The following is a 15,694-nucleotide window of genomic DNA, read 5'->3' on the forward strand; positions in this document are numbered from 1 at the left end:
TTCCACTATATAATCTCTTAATCTTATTTCCTAGCTCCTTACTACAGAATAATTGGCTTCTTTTCCAACGCTCTCAATCCAGGGTGCTGATGATGCATCAATGTAGGTCCATCATTTGTAACAAGGGGTGTGAGATATTGATAGTGGCAGAAGCTGTGGGGAGTGGTGAGAAGTCAGAGGGTATATAGAAACTCTGTATTTTCTGCTCATTTTCTTCTGTGAACCCAATACTGCTCTAGGAAAAAAAATTATTAAAAAAATAAAATACACACTTTGATGTGATAATAGGAGGCATTGTCTATAGCCAATGAATACATAGGCAGTCGTAGAATCCAAAAAGGTAGAGAGCTGGACAAATTATATCACAGGCACCAGAAAGGAGACTTCACAGACAGGGAACCCAATTTAAACTGTGCTTCCTCTTTAATTATTCCTTGAAAGCATCAAGAATACTACAGTATAGAATCCCAACACAGCAAAATGACAGGGAAAAAAAAAAGGAGGAAGAATATAGAATAAGTTGCTTCTAAGATGGCACTCATGGTTCCTGCCACTGGACATCTACAGTCTTTCATAATTCCCTACCTTCAGTAACCAGCAGAATATTTCAGAGTTTGTCGATGTTATTTCCATGATTACATTATAAAATTCTGACTTCCACTTTGGTAGCAGACTCTTTCCCTTACCTAATGAAATAAGTTGCCATATTGGGAAGGCCCATGTGGAAAGGAACTGAGGATAGTCTTCTGTCAAAAGTCAGCTAGAAACTCTGGTCCCCAGTCCAATAGCCCAAAAGGATCAAAATTTTGCCAATGGCTGCATAAGTGAGCTTGAAAGCAGATCCTTCCCCAGTAAAGTATTCATATAACACCCCAAACCTGCTGACACCTTGAACAATGCCTCATGAGAGATCCTAAAGCAAAGGATCCAAGAAAGCTGTGCTCAAATTACTGACCTACAAATACTGTGAGAAGATAAATGTTCGTTATTGTAGCTCCCTATGTTTATCTTCATTTTTATGCAGAAATAGATAACTAATATAAAGTTTGCCCATTTCCTCTGCCTGCTCTCAATTTAATGCTAAATGTTTTGTTTTAAATGATTATATTGCTATAAATCTGTGTCAATGAAACTTAACCAAAACATTCAGCTTAACCAAATATGCTTAACCAAAACACGCATGGGGAATACTGCCATGCAATTTAGTGTGAAATATTCTTTGATTGAGCACATAGTGATAATAATAAAATATCTATTATCTTGGTCCTTTGAGTCAATAATAGATATAATGCTATGCTAAAAGTTTGTATAGCACTACTATAATATTGTTAGTAGCTATTATTAACAATCAATACCTATTACTGCTAAAGCTTAGGCAAATTATATAATTTCTCTGAGCTTCAATCTCCTCAAATTTTAACTGGCCATAGATAAAGGATGACATGAGAAAATGTCTACAAAATACCAGTACAATTCCCAGACTACAGAAAGCATTTAGTAAATACACTCTCATATTGTTGTTTTCTTATTTGTTTCTTTGTTTGTTTTGAGGGAGAGTGTGTGTGTAAGTGGGAAGGGCAGAGGGAGAGAGAGAATCTTAAGCAGCTCCATATCCACCACAGAGCATGACATGGGGCTCAATCAGATGACCCTGAGATCATGATCTGAGCCTAAATCAAGAGTCAGATGCTTAACTGACTAAGCCACCCAGGTTCTCCTTAACTCATATTATTATAAAATTATTAAAGGAATTTCAGTTATCTATTAAACCAATTTATACCAATACAGAGCCTAAGGCTGTAGACCGAAATGACATTGTGCCGATACAATTTCTCGAACATTACTTACTATTTTCTAGTGAAATAGGTAAATCTAGGGGCACCTGGGTGGCTCAGTCAGTTAGGTGGCTGCCTTTGGCTCAGGTCATGGTCCCAGGGTCCTGGGATCGAGCCCCGCATCGGGCTCCCTGCTCAGTGGAGAGCCTGCTTCTCCCTCTCCCTCTGCCTGCTGCTCTGCCTACTTGTGCTCTCTCTCTGTGTCAAATAAAATCTTTAAAAAAAAAAAGAAAAAAAAAGAAATAGGTAAATCTAATAATTTTTCAGGAATCTGTGATTAATAGACTTTGCTGAATTATCAAAAGGACTTTCAGTGGTACTTAAAAGAGAAGGAAGCTATAGGGTAAAGGGAGAAAAAAAGCTGGTTTTGCAAATCCTTAACTAATTAAATGTTACTGTTACCACAAAATCAAGGCAAAATAAGTAAAAAATATCTTTCTTTCTTTGGGAACAACTTCTTTTCTCAAATCCAAACAAAACAGACTCTGCTGAGGAGAAGAATTAGTAAAATTAGAAAGTCAAGAATAATATTCAGTTGCTTGTAATTCTTGGGATTTTTCTCTTTCTCTTCTGCATAGAACCAAATAAAAGTATTCCTCTTTTTAAAAAAGATTTATTTATTTATTTTAGAGAGAGAGAGAGAGAAAGTGAGCACACGTGCACACAAGGGGAGGGTGTAGGAAGAGGTGCAGAGGGAGAGGGAGAGAATCTCTAGCAAACTCCACAATGAGCAGGGAGCCCAATTCTAGGGGCTTGATCCCACAACTCTGAGATCATGACCTGAGCTGAAATCAAGAGCTGGATGCTTAACCAACTAAACCAACTGAGCCACCCAGGCACACCCACCAGGCACACCCAGGCACACCCATACCACCATCAAGGAAAAGTATTCTTGATTCAATCAAGCATATAGGGAAATAAAATTATTACTTAACCATAGGGCATTATCTTTCCTTATTTAGAGACTAGCCTTTATGACTACTCCATTAAACAATGACTGTACATCTTTTCTAAATAAACAGCTAACAAAAATTCCAAAGCATGTATTAATAAATAAAGAAGACTCTAGAAGAATTTTTTGCTAAAAAGTTATTTATGAAAAACATACACTTAGGAAAACATAAAGCAGATGAGATTGAAAGAAAAAAATCAATCTCAAGTTTGTTAAAAGACACTAGCAAAAATAAAAATATGGGCTACCCCTACCAGTGCCAAGCCCTCACTGTATTAGGGACCTTCTTACTCTCAAAGTCATCTTGCAAAGATTCCTGCAAGTTAGGTGTCATTTTAGCTTTAACAAAAACTGGTGGCTTCTAATTTTACAGAGATAATAAGTCTGCTTTTTAGCCAAGATTGCATTTCTACAAAAGATTATTCCACAGTGAAACAAATATGTATGAGAAAGCTAAACAATAAATACATGAACATTCTGAGATTTGAAATTGAAAGTTTACCTGAGTTACAACATAATTCTTAGACTATCCTGCTAAAGAATTATGATTTCACCTTTCAGATGACAAGGGAAAGGAGCAGTGACAAGAACACTGTGACCAATCCTTTAATTTTGAGCTTTGTTGATACTCAATTTTGGGTTTTGTTGATATTTTAAGTTCAAATAAATATTGTACTGAACCACCACAATTTTTGTCAGTGACTTCTTTCCTTTTTCGAATATTTATTTATTAATCTGAGAAAGAGAGAGAGAGAGTATGCATGCAAGCAGGGGAAGGGGAAGGGGCAGAGGAAGAGAATCTTCAAGCAGACTCTATGCTGAGCACAGAGCCTGAGGCAGGGCTGTATCTCACAACCCATGAGATCATGACCTGAGAGTCAGAAGCTTAACCAAACTGAGCCACCCAGGTGCCCCCGTTCCGTGATTTCTAAGCAACAAGAATCCTGAGGAAAGTTGAGGGAATTTTGGTGTGAAATTTTAGATCACTTACAGAAGCATTTGTCCAGTGCATGCTAGCAGCAGACAACTTGACACAGGTGAGTCATGGTGCTATACATCAGGTTGGGGTGGGGCAAAGAGAGCATGATGAGGGGAGGGTGCCATTCCCAGAGTACAGTTTTCTGTGGGTTGGTGGCAACTAAATGCCGAGTATACAAATATCATCTACATTCAGTTTATCTGGCCCAAGCATTCCTATATGCATTTAAGAAGAGCTTCCTATGATTTTAAAGAGCTATCAGATTGGAAACTATGTTAGTTTCCTAGGGCCTCCATAATAAATGATCAAAATTTGCTGAACTAAATAACAGAAATCTATTTTCTCACAGTTCTAGAGGCCAGAAGTCCAAAATCAAGCTGTCATTAGTGCCATATTCCCTCTTAAAGCTCCAGGGGAGAATCTTCCCTTGCCTCTTCAAGTTTTGAGTGGCTCCAGATGCTGCCTGACTTGGAGTCTCATCATTCAATCTCTTCCTTGGCTTTTCCATTGCCTCCTCCCCGACATGTCTCTGTGCTGTGTCCCTGCTTCTGTCTCTCAGAAGGGCATGTATGATTAGAGGTAGGGCCTACCCTAAAACAAGGATGATCTCATCTTGCGGTTCTTAATTTCATTCAGAAGGAGCCTTTTTCTGAATAAGGTCATATTCATAGGTTCCAAGTGTGGGATGTATCGTTTGGAGGGTGACCATTCAACCCCCTCAAGAAGCCTGGAGCTCCAAGAGCCTAGACTCTGTGGAGTCAGGTGTACCTGGGTACAAATCTAGTCTACAATTCCCAACTGCATGACCCAGAACACTTACTTCATCTATAAAATGTGGATAGTATTAGCACTGATGTCTTGGTCTGTGACAAAAAATAACACATTAGAGACAGTAAGACCCTTGGCATAGTGTCTAGCACAAATGTTCCCTATTACTACTAGCTATTTCCTCAATAGCCTACAATCCTGAAGATGGCTAAGCTTTAAGCAGGCAAGAGCAGCTGGCCAGCATCCAGCTCTAGAGAACCCAAAACATGTACCTCATGGGCCTCTTGCTCTGATTGAGCTAATTTGGTAAAGTTGAATCTCAACAATGAAAGGAAATTTAATGATCATGTAGGCCAATTCACCTGATTCTACAGATGATAAAAAATAGTCCTCAGAGGGAGAATATGTTTTACCATAACTGCATAGAAGTTGGTAGCACAACAAAAATTAGAACCCAGGACTTCATGCTCCCCATTTACTTCTTACCACTGCATATGATTACATGTTAGATGAGTTGTTACTGGCAATTATCTCCACTGGCATATAGAGAAATTAACATCTTTTTTTAAAAGATTTTATTTATTTATTTGACAGAGAAAGAGCACAAGTAGGCAGATCAGCAGGCAGAGGGAAAAGGAAAAGCAGGTTTCTGCCAAGCAGGGAGCCTAATGCAGGGCTCAATGGGATCATGATCTAAGCTAAAGGCAAACCGCTTAACCGACTGAGCCACCCAGGTACCCCCTGAGAAATAAAAATCTTGAAAAAATTTTTTTTTCTATTTTAGAACATTTCTTTTCTCAAATTGATTCTGTTTCTACAGTAGTTAAGACTAGCAATTTTAATTATAAAAGAACATAATGGTATAGCAGTTTGGAGCTGATTCCCTAAAATAAATTAACTTTCTCTTCACTTGCACTGACCATTGGTAAGAAGAAATTCATGTGCCCGTGTTGACCCACTCACCCCCTCCACTGTGTAGTAAAAAGTGTAATTGTTTCTTATGCTAATGAGCTCAGAAATTTTCTAATAATATTCTGTTTATTGTTTGTGCCATTATAAATTTACCAGTTATCTTGGGTAAAGAGTATGTTTCTGAGATCTCAAAGGTGAAATAAAGGGAGAAGGGAAGGCATTAAGGAGTGGAAAGCATCCAAGTCATTTTATTCACATCTGATTTCAATATAGTCACCTTTGCATTTATCTCATCTCCCTTCTAGAGTGCATATTCCTTGCTATATTACAATGAAAAGTTCCTAGAAGCCCATTTTATCTTACCTAATACTGCATCTACAAGGCACAGCATAGCGCCAGGCACATGGTGAGTTCCAAATAATTTATCACTGAATGACTTAATTTATTCTCACTTAATATTTATTAAGTTAGACATATTGAGAAGCTCTCTATTTAAACAGTCACTTTTGTACCTTCTACACAATGCACCATATGTGGTTAATATTCAAACATGTCTGTTGGATATACCACAGAAAGAATTTTTGAAGATTTCAAGTTTGGTTACTGACTTCCTCCAAATAGAAATATGGTTAACCTCATCTTAAATTACCTTTATAGTTGTAAAGCCACTTCTAAAATAATTCTAACATTCCAAATTGGCAAATTTTATTTCCAGAGTTAAGGACAGAATAAAGGACCTATGTATTAAAAATGAGTTATGGCACTAGTTTGGCCAGTGGAAGTAATTTTGGGGCAATGCCAAAAGTCTTTTTAATATGGTCCATCTAGCCTGGCATGGGAAAAGTCTACTATTGTTGCCTACCACTAGATTTCGGAGGGTATATAATCACTTCTTCAGGGCATCTAGGACAAATTGGGCAAGGCTGCCACTTAGCTGATTGATAATGAGTCTAGGTGTTAGTCTTAGATTTTATTAAATACAGCAATTATGTTAGAACAATTCAAGGCAGAACAATATCTAGAGGAAACCCAGACTGCTCTTCAGGCCAGGGTATCAAGAGGTGAAATCTACCTTTAGCTCAGTAGGTATGCTCATGAAACTAAGGGGTTTGTTTATTTGTTTGTTTGTTTTTAAGACAGATTGTTACATACAGAGAGTGTATTAGTTTGCCAGGGCTGCCTTAACAAAGTACTATCAATATGATTGACCTAAACAACAGGAATATACTGTGTCACAGTTCTGGAGGCTAGAAGTTCAAGATCAAGGTGTCAGCAGGACCATGCTCCCTCTGAAAGCACTAAGAAAGTGTCTGTTCCAGGCCTCTCTCCTAGCTCCTAGAAGTCCTGTGCCTTGGGGCAGCACCCCTCGAATCTTTGCATGATGTTTTCTCTGTGTGTGTCTCCATCCAAACTGCCTCTTCATATAAGGAAACAGTCATACTGGATTATGGGTGCACTCTACTCAAGGATAACCTCATCTTAACTACTTACATTTGCGACAACCCTATTTCCAAATTGGGTCATATTCTGAGGTAATGGGAGTTAGGACTCAGCACGGAAGTAGTGAGGATTAAGCCTTCAATATCTTTTGTGGGAACACAATTCAACCCATAACATAGAGTTACAGAATCAGTAGAAGAAAGGCATCAACCAGGCAGGGATTTTTGCATGGAGGGACTCAGCAATCCAAGGTTTTCTTATTTCAGGCACCAACAGCCTAGCCTAAAGGTGAGTTGAAGTGGTTTTAAAGTTGAAGGTAATTTTTAACACAAGGTTCTGTGAGGACACAATCTCTCCCTTTACTCACTCCAATGACACAGCCTGCTGAGGGAACCCAGGCCAAGCAAGCCAAACGTGAAAATGCAGGCACAGACCCATTGGCTAGAACAAATTCTATGCTTATCACCTGGACAATCTGACTGATGTTAAAGAGCTGGATTTGATGGATGCCAAAGAGCAGTGGGCAAATGAGCCTGCTCAGGCAAAGAAAGAGCTTGACATTTTTTTGGAGGGAAGACACCATTCAATTATTTCTCCTCCCTCCAGCGCTGATTTTCAGGCAGCTCAACACTATACGTTTTCAGAGCTTTGGAGTAAAGCACTTAGCAAGAGATTGCATGTTGTTTCAAACTGAAATAGACACAGTACTGCTTTTCCACCCTTCCTTGAATCAATGTGGCTATTTTCCAATATTAATAAAAAGCTCTGTTTCTGCAAAACTAACCTCAAACTCCATTCTCTTGCCTGAGTTCCAAAGATTTGATGACAAACTTGGCATACTAAATTTTACAGATCCAAATCAATGTTGAACACAAAAGAAAGCCCAGTGCCCTATGGTAATACAAGAGCATGATTATTTTTGGACTGAAACCGCTTAACACAAGCACAGCTGCAAAGGTCTTATTCCACTTCCAGAAGATCGTCTTTATATTCCAAATAGTATCCAAAAGTCATAGAAACCAAGCTCAGACAGCATTATTAATATGAAATAAGTTATGTCACACTTGGTTTTCAAAGATAGTAAATCCACCAACACCAGTAAAATTAAATAAATATTTGAAGTCTGAAGTTAACATCTATGAGAGAGCCAGGAAAAATGAAAATTTCAAATCTGATTTAGGAAAAAAAAGTCTTTTTCCTTAGTTTCTCCCTGACCATTTAAAGTTAACTATATATTGCCTACAGAAATGCTATTTATTCAATGATGAAACTTCCATCTAAAATGAAATTAGCAAGAATAAATATATACGCAAGTAAAACTGACTGTACAGTGAGTGGTACACAGCCATAATGGGTGTTTGGATACACCCAGTCTCATGTCACTTCCCTGCATAAATGTTTTACTGAAGCCCCAGTGAAGTCAAGGTACCTTTCAGAAGGCCTTTAAGAATCTGGTCTCTGGGTGCCTGGGTGGTGTAGTCGGTTAAGCATCTGACTATTGACCTCAGTTCAGGTCATAGTCTCAGGGTCATGAGATGGACCCCCACACTGGACTCTGCCTTCAGTGTGAAATCTGCTTGAGATTCTCTCTCCCTCTCTTTCTGCCCCTTATATTCATGTGCATGTTTTCTCTCTAAAATAAATAAATCTTTGGGGAAAAAAAAAAAAGAATATGGTCTCTGGTTGACCCTTCACCATCCTGTCTAATCCATGCACCTCACATGCCTAATCCTCATCCTGGATCCCATTATACCCACTCTCTTCCCTCCGGGCATATTATGACTATACTGTCCATACGCTCTAGAGCCCTGGGGCAATTTCACCCAAGGGCTCAGTAGTCCATGAAACAAGTCTCTGAAATGGGCCAGGTGTTCCTTTTATGTGCTACTTGGTGGGCACCTATGTTGCACCTATTAGTATATGCTTTGTACTGGGAGATTTACAGGTCTACCTTCTCTCACCAGCTACAGGCTCCATAAGAGGAGAGACTTGAATAACTCATGTTATTTGGTCAATAGATGTGAATAAATAACTGTTGAGTGAATAAGTAGAAGTTATCACAAGACTTTCATTAACCACATCTTCCACATATGATAATTATGTTTGTCAAAAACAACATAATTAAACTGTGTTTATAGAAAGATCAGATTCGGTATAAGAGAAAATAGTGGTCTTCTGTTCTGCACAGGGTCAGCGATGTTCTAGGGGATTTTTGCTGTTTGGAACATCATACTGTTTATGGCTTTTTTTATTTTTCCAAGTTTTTAACTTCATCTTAGAACTAGGAAAAACATACGTCAAAAATTATTTAAATTATCTGTCTTCCTGGTATCCAAAAATAACATCTGTTGATTGTTTTTGCATCTGTTTTCCAATCCTTCTCCCTCTCTTTTTTTTTTTTAAATGAGCATCAATATTTAAAAGAGATGGTGACAGACTAGACCTTGTCAATCTAATGTTTACGTGATGGTGAAGAATCTAGAAAAAATTATCAATGTAGAAACAGGAAAAAATGACATTTTTCCACAACACAATGACTATCTTTCAATATCCACAAAATCACTACGCAAAAGATAAATTAAACTCAAATCCAAATGACTTTTTTTTTTAAAGATTTTCATTTATTTATTTATTTTTTAAGATGTTTTATTTATTTGACAGACAGAGATCACAAGTAGGCAGAGAAGCAGGCAGAGAGAGAGAGAGGAGGAAGCAGGCTCCCTGCTGAGCAGAGAGTCCGATGTGGGGCTCGATCCCAGAACCCTGGGATCATGACCTGAGCCAAAGGCAGAGGCTTTAACCCACTGAGCCACCCAGGCGCCCCCAAATGACTTTTGAAAGTAGAAATAATATAAAAAGATACCCTAAAAAAAAAAAAGATATCCTAATCTGTATTTCAGCTCAGTATGAGGACAAACTTCCTAAATATTTAAGCTTTATGAAAATTGATGCAGCTTCTTCTTCAGGAAGTGAGTTTCCTCTGCCTGAAGGTACATAAACTGAAGCTAATTGCCTATTTGTTGAGAATAGTAAGAGAAGTGACACATCAATCAAATTAATCCTGGAGATGACCTGGAGATGACCTCTGCAGTTCTTCCAAGTATGAGATTTAATGATTCCATGACAACGGATTTTTAAATTCATTATCAAGAATAATTTCAAAAGCCAGTCTCTTTCATTTTGGGCAAGAAATAAAATATTAGAGATAATTCATTTTACCCAGGTTCAACAAATATATATACATACATATAAAATATGTATATACGTGTTTACATATAAGATACTTCCACTGTGTAAAAAGGATGAAAGGTACATACATGTTCAACAAAAGGCATTAATAGAATGTTCACTGGAACACTATTCATAATAGTCTCAGTCTGGAAACTACCCAAATGCACCTCAACAACAGAAAAAATAAAAATTAAATGTTCTCCCAATGGAATACTTTACAGTCATAAGAACAAAGATATTAGCAGTATATGTAATAATGTGCATGAATCTCACAAACAAGAGGTTGAGCAAAAGACACAGAAGAGTAAACACAAGCAGGCAACACTAACATGCTGCATTAGAAGTGAGGACAAGGGTTATCACTGTTTGGATTTTGACTTAAAATGGGTGAAAGAAGGCTTCAGGTGCCTTTTTGTTCCTTGATCTCAGTGCTTTTTACACAGATGTGTTCACTTTTCAAGACTACAATGAACTGGACATATGATTGGTGCATTTTTCTGAACATATGCTGTACTTCAAAACAAAGTTGCAACAAAGGCCTCTATGTCTATTTGTTTTCTATATTCAATACTATGGAAAAACTCATTATGGCAAAATCACATGATTTATATTTTAAAGAATTATTCATTAGGAGGATCTAAATAATATGAAAAGGTTTAAAGATTATATAAAAACTTATGAATGAAAATATGTGTTTTAGAGACAAACACTAGCAATGAACTCTGGTCATCTTGATATTATTTTATCTCATTTGTGCTGAAATCCATATGCATTAACAACTAATTATAGATCTCTTTTAGGTTTGTTTTCATGCTGCTTTTAAAAATGTTGGCTTATTTTTCATGGGAAGTCTGGCAGAAATTAAACCTCCTAGAATTTTTTAAGCATTTTCATTTATGGATAAAAGTATACAGCCATATTATTGCGCTTCCAAAAGCCGTACACTTATCCAGTAGAGCAGGTGCACCGATTTAACAGGCCACAGCCACAGTCATTCAGATAATCTCTACGCAAACAAAAGCCCAACTGCCAGATTCTTTATACTTTCCAAAGCCAACAGAAAAGGTTTGGATATTCCTCTTGGAAAAAAATTAATACTGGACCATGTAATTGACGCAAAAATATTATTTTTCAAGTACTGGCAGCATTTTTCTGTTACAGAAGTCAGCAATATTCTTTGAAAATGTCCAGATAGTAAATATTTAGGCTTTCCATTCCATATGGTCTCTGTCACAAGTACTCCACTCTGCTCTTATAGAGTGGAAGCAGCCACAGACAATATGTAAACAAAAGAGTGTGGCTGTGTTCCAATAAAACTTTATTTACAAAAAGTGAGTAGGCCAGATTTGGCCTGTGAATTATAGTTTTCAGCCCTGGTTCTAGGAGAATAAAAAGGTGTTTTGATTTGTTTTGTTTCTCTTTCCCTACACGCCTATCAAACCAGCAGAATTATCTATTGTTATCATTCAGTGGTTCTTAATCTGAGAAAACTAGATTTTTGGATGTCCTTAAACTCTCCCCATTATTAAAGTCTGATGAAAATAATCCATTTATCTAGCATGCACAGACTAATAGAAATGGTAGTCTTTTATGCTTTTGACTAGAATGTCCCCTAATTTTTCCTTCTGAAATATTTTTTCATACTTTTTCCTAATTTCTATTGAACCTTCAAAATTTAGCTTAAAACTCTACCAAAAAAAGGCATTTCCCAACACTCCAGGCTAGGTCATCTCCCCACCATACTCTCCTCCCCCACCCCCCCACCCCACTATTTTTCCTTTATGTCACTTATCACAGTTGATAAGCCATTTAGAGTAGTTGTTAATATCCCAGACTCAAATGCCAGACCACCTAGGATTAAATCTCAGCTCTAAAATTATTAGTTCTGCAAACTCTGATAAGTAGTTTACTTTTCTATGTTGTGCCCTCATCTGTAAAATGGAGATAATAGTAGTAACCCATTACATAGGGTTGTGTGAAGATTAAATCATTATGTACAAGTAAAGCACTTATAACAGTACCTGCACATAGTCAAAATTAGGTGTTATTTGTAATAGTTAATAGTGGAACATTCATCTACATACTTGTGCAAAAAATATTCATGTGGCAACTACTATGCACCATATCTCCATTATAATCTAAGCTCCATAATATAGAATGAATAAATCTAGTGGCTTATAATAACATAAATTAGCTCATAGCTTTATAGGTCATAATCCACTGAGATCTATGTTCAGAGCATCACAAGACTGCCATCAAAATGTCAGCTGGACTCCGTGTTATCTGGAGACCGTGAAAGAATCTACTTCTGGGCTTATTCTTCCTCACTCCTATTACTGATAGAATTTAGTTCTTCGTGATTTTAAGACTGAGGTCTCTTCCTTGCTGGCTGACAACCAGGGCCTATTTCAGCTCCTCAGGACCATCTGCATTCTTTCCCTGGGAGCCCCTTTTCTTCAAGCCAGCAGTAATGTATCAAATCCTCCTCGTGCTTTGAATCTCTCAGACTTCTTCATCCACCAACAGAGAAAGCTCTCTGCTTTTAAAAACTCACATGACTACACTGAGCCCACCCAAATAACCTCCTTATTTTAAGGTCAACCTGCGCCTTATAGGGTAACATAATTATGGGAGTGACATCTTATCATATTCACAAGTACCAGCGATTAGGGCATGGAGTCTTTGACTAGGGATGAAGGGTATAGGCAAGGTTAGAAACTCTGCGTGCCACATAATGAAAACTCAGTAAATATCATGAATGAACCATAACTTCACCTCATGTTGACCACAGGCTCAAGCTGATTGAAAATAAATTTATTACCGAATAAATTATTTATTGTTGTTGGACAAAAATTTTCTTAGTATCTATAAAAGATACTTAATAAAAGATTCTTTAATTAAGACTGAAAAGTGGGAGCAATTATCTTAACCAGCTAGCACCCACCTGGTAAACAATGAGAATGAACTCCTTAGTCATTCATTTACCCCACAACTATGGACACTGAGCTAAAGGCTGATAGAAAACAGCAGCAGATATTATTAGCAAATATACAGAAATCCTACTCTCACAAAACTCATGTTAGTGGAAAGACTCAGGACAGTGGTTCAGAATCTGGAGCCTGGTTACCCATCTTCAAATACAGGCCCCTGTATAATCTTGGGAAGTTACTTAATACATTTTACCTCAGTTTTCTTACCTGTAACAGGTGAAAATACAATACTATATGTTCATAAGACCATTGTGAGGATTAAATTAGTTAACGAAATTAGCTATCTATATTTATTAATGCAAATCCTTAGAACTTTAGCACAGGATTTCTTAATCTCAGCACTGTTGACACCATGGGCAAATGATTCTTTGTAGTGGGGACTGTCCTTTACACTGTCAGATGTCTCAAGGAACCCTGGCCTCAACCCAATAGATGCCACTAGCACAGCGCCCCCATGCTCCCCAACCAGTTGTGACAACCAAAAATGTCTCCAGACATAGCCAAATGTCTCCTGGGAGCAAAATGAGCACATATAGGTGATTAAGAACCACTGATCTACCACATAGTAAATTTCCAACACATATTAGCTATTACTACATTAAATTTTTACCTGACTATGAAGGGAAAAGGGAGAGCTTTCTCATAGAAGGCAACTCTTACATGGAGTTATGACAAAATCCCATACATAAAAAAGCATGCAGTACTATGTTGTGCAGACACTAAATCGTAGTCAACATTAATTTCTCTCTTTTCTCCCCAATCCTCAAAAATGACTTAGAGTGCAGTCTTTCTCAGAATACCTTGTTTTTTTACTTTATTGCTAAGGACTTCATTTTTAATTTCATTTTTATCTTCCACTTTCTAGTCTACTAACCAGCTCTTTCAACCTCAGTTATAATCTTACTGCAGGTCATTTACTTGAAGGAATGGTTTCTTGCACAGAATAATATAAAAACTAGAATAAAACCACTCCTGAATGTGATGTTCTTGTGCCTCCACATATTCCTGTAGGAATTGAAAAGTGGCTTCAACAGAAAATCTTTTTGTGTTTATTTCAAATTATTTTTTGTTGAAAGCCTTCCTAAGATGTATCAAGTTTTTGCTTTGCCATAGTAACTATAAGCTGATGGCAATAACAGAAGTTGTCTTTAATGACTGAAGATCATTCCGATGCTAGAAGCATTGTTGTTCTGGGCATTGATCTTTCTAATACAGGGCTGTAGATGTAGAAGATTGGGGTGCTGAGCACAAAACGTATGAAACTTTTCCACTCCAAATCATCAATATTGGTTTGTTGTCTTGTCACTGGCTTTATCCTCAAGTGTCAGAAATGTATCAAATTAATTGTGGTTTCAATTAAATTGTTTCAAATTAATTGTGTCCGTTTAAAATTACAATGAAATACTAAGTGCCCTAAACTACATTTTAGAGTAATCAGCTTTTACAAGTAAATCTTAAACTCTGACAAAACATAAAAATGATTAAGAAAGGGACTGAGTGTGGGAAAATTTTAATTTCCCAGCCCCATGCAGTCAGACTTGGTCTTCATTTGAACTGGTCAGTGAAATTTGAGGGGAAGTAAGGTATCTTACTCTCAAGCAGAAATTTTCTTTTTCTTTCTTTTTTTTTTTTTTATGTTTTTAAGATTTTATTTACTTATTTGTGTGAGAGAGAGAAAGAGCGATTGAGCATAAGCAGGAAGAGCAGCAGGCAGAGGAGAAGCAGGCTCCCCATTGAGCCTGGAGCCTGATGTGGGATTCAATACCAGGACCCTGGGATCATGACCTGAGCCGAAAGCAGTCGCTTAACCAACTGAATCACCCAGGCGTCCCTCAAGCAGAAATTTTCAAGCCAATATGTGGTTCATATCACTGACCTCTTTTCCCTCTGCCAAGAGATCAGGAACATTCCAGATACGAACTGCTCCAATTGTATGGATCTCAGTGTAAGGATAGTATGGAAAAATCATCTTGAGACAAACTTATGGCAAGAATGAGAAATAAAGGGGTGCCTGGGTGGCTCAGTCAGTTAAATGTCTGCCTTCAGCTCAGGTCAAAATCCCAGGGTCCTGGGATAGAGCCCCAAGTCAGGCTCCCTGGTCAATGGGGAGTCTTCTTCTTCCTCTCCCTCTTTCCTTCCTCCTGACCACTCTCTCTGTTTCAAATAAATAAAATCTTAAAAAAAAAAAAAAAAGAATGAGAAATAAACCTTCAACTTTATGTTTGTTACCACAGCATTACCCTGCATATACTAACTGATATATGTAGTAATAGTTATTCATTTATTGACAGTTTTGCACTTGTACTCTCTATATATGCCAGGCAGAAGAGTAGAAACTTGGAGCACCTGAGTGGCTCAGCTGGTTAAGCAGCTATCTTGAGCTCAGGTCAGGAGCCCAGAGTGCTGGGTTGGAGCCCCATATTGGGGATTCAGTGGGGAATCTGCTTCTCCCTCTTCCTTTGTCCCTCCCCTTCCCCACTCATGCTTGCTCTCTCTCTCAAGTGAATAAATAAAATCTTAAAAAAAAAAAAAAAAGAAAGAAAGAAAGAATAGATACTGAAAAAAAAAGGAAATAGAAGTATACTTG

This window comes from Enhydra lutris, unplaced genomic scaffold (genome assembly GCF_002288905.1).
Source record: "Enhydra lutris kenyoni isolate GAN:26980312 unplaced genomic scaffold, ASM228890v2 scaffoldscaffold21, whole genome shotgun sequence".
Lineage (NCBI taxonomy): Eukaryota > Metazoa > Chordata > Mammalia > Carnivora > Mustelidae > Enhydra > Enhydra lutris.